Source organism: Pinus tabuliformis, chromosome 8 (genome assembly GCF_031772625.1).
Source record: "Pinus tabuliformis cultivar Carrire ecotype Pingquan chromosome 8, CPIR1, whole genome shotgun sequence".
NCBI lineage: Eukaryota > Viridiplantae > Streptophyta > Pinopsida > Pinales > Pinaceae > Pinus > Pinus tabuliformis.
Window position 1 is genome coordinate 1,139,469,750 of NC_142294.1, and position 2,418 is coordinate 1,139,472,167.

The following is a 2,418-nucleotide window of genomic DNA, read 5'->3' on the forward strand; positions in this document are numbered from 1 at the left end:
ATGTGGTAGTATGTTGCCTCTTAATGCCATTCATATAACAATAACTCTCGAAATATTTTTAGAAGAATTCTCCATGCACTGACTTTTGGAAACTTTTCCCTTGCATGCTTGCCTTTAGAAAATCCCTCACAAACCACCTTATGCTCCTGTGGCTATAACCACCATCCAAAATTGTGTGTTACCTTCATTTTGGAGCCTCCCCACCAACCATCCTTAGTAGCATGTCTTGCACTGACAAGTAATTATGCCTCAGTTGAGTTTTTGTGGCTTATCAGATTGTGTTTGCTTGCTTCTTTGCTCTCCACCCGCAAGTTGACATCCCAAGACTTGGTCATTTTCTGTTTGTTGTGCTCACTTAGAAATTGTGTATAATTGGAGGGGAACCGACCTTACTCTCTAGAATTGCGTATAACATCAAGGAAACTTGTTGCTCTCTAGAAATGGGCAGAGCAAGTAGGCAACCTTTCCTCTGAAAATTGCACAGAGCAGCCCATCACTGGGCTTGCTCTCAAAATTTGCATAGTTATGGCCGACGACTTTGGCATCAGTCCAGAAAGTGCATAGAGCCTGAGGGGAAACTAGAGCCACTCGGCCCAGAAACTGCACAGAAGTCAATCCAGAGCTTACATTCCATTGCATGTGCTCCTAGGTTGATCGGTTCCCTCCGGGACTGACTAATCTTGATTTTCATGCATGGGCTGCTTTTCCTGAAAAATTAAAAAGAAAAAAGAAAAAGCATCCCTAGATTTTAGGTATCCATTTTTAGAAGCTTGGTGTTTCATGTAAAGGTAATTTTAGAAACATCCCGCCAAGTGTCGCTTTTTCCTAGATTTGTGGCATGCACGTCATAAACCTTGATCTTATCAAAACTATTTATTCGATGCTTCAGAGCTCATTCTTCACTTCGATATTAGAGCTCTGTCATCCCACATCGTATCTAGGAGCATTCAACACACTCAGCTCAACTTTTTCTAGGAATGTCCACATCTCATGTCTTTTTATGCTTTTTTGTTGCTTTTTGTATTCCAGTTTGTGTGAGTGTTATTTTCTTGGCTTAATTGAACGTTGAATGTCGTTTTAATGCATGTTAGCTTTTCAAAGCATTGTTTCAACTTTTCCATTGCACCTCATTATTGTCTCATGAATGACATTATTTCTGCACTAACGGTCATTGTTGCAGAAACTCAATTCATACACTCACTTGCTTTCCCATTTACTGAATCTTGCACTCACTATTTGCATGCATGATCATTCACTTTTTTATGCACTTAATTTCACACATGCATTCAAAATTTTATGTTTTTAGTCGATCGTCGATGGGTTTAGGCTGCCTTGGCTCAGACCTTGCCTTTCCCGGCTCGCACTGCTCATTTTTTAGAGTGAATGCTCGACTTTCCTCCTAGGAATTGTGCAGATCTTGCATCACAATGGCCTCCCATGATTCTTTGTGTAATTCTATGAGGCAGTGGCTTGTTGGTCCTCAGAATTGCACAGATGCATTGTTCCAGGTTGGAGTCATTGCTGACTGAAACTATGCATTGCACATTTTTATTTCTTAGCAGGCCAAGCTGGGCTATGCTCTACACAATTTCAATAGTCAATTAGCCCACTAAAGGTCCGGACTGTGTACTACACAGTTTTTCCAGTCAGTTTCCCACCCTCTACGTGAAAATTAAGCAAACCTTCTAGTAAGTCACCGAGGTATGTTGCATGTCAGTCTTCAAGTTACTTTTGGTTTTTAACTAACGTTGTGCTTTCTGTGAGTGTTTCTCTATCTCCAGGTATCATAGGTGTTCATTTGTTTCCCAGGAAGAAACATACAATGGCTTCCGAGAGAGCAGGGTCAAAGGACGCCGTTGAGAGTGAAAGTAGAGATGCAGTCGAGCAAGTGTCTATGAGCTTGCCCGTCTATGAAGACACTAAGTTGTTCACAGACAAGGAGATCAATATGAAATGGCAGGACATCAATGACACATTTTGAGGCACATTTGAGGAGAATTTGGAGTATTACAGAGTCTATATCAACATACATAAGTCTGGCTTGTACCATATTGCATGCAGGTATCCGGCCTTTCCATGCTTGGACATGATCCACTCGATTGTCTCACATATTGATCCAACAACAATGGTGTTCAGAAGTGCAAGTGGAACAAAACTTGCTACCTTAATGGAAAATGACTTTTGGGATATGTACCACTTGTCACAATTGGTGGTCATGATGGATACACCCTTCACCAGACCCAGCAACAGTGAAAACTAAAAATAAATGTTGAAGAGTTGGGTGAAAGAGTCGTCCAAGTTTAGGACAACATCGAGCTAAGTGTACAAGAAAAGGAACTACGAAAGGCATATCAGCTCTTGGTCATCTTCACATGCCACTCATTTGGCAAAGAGAGTACAAAAACATTCTGGAATTGT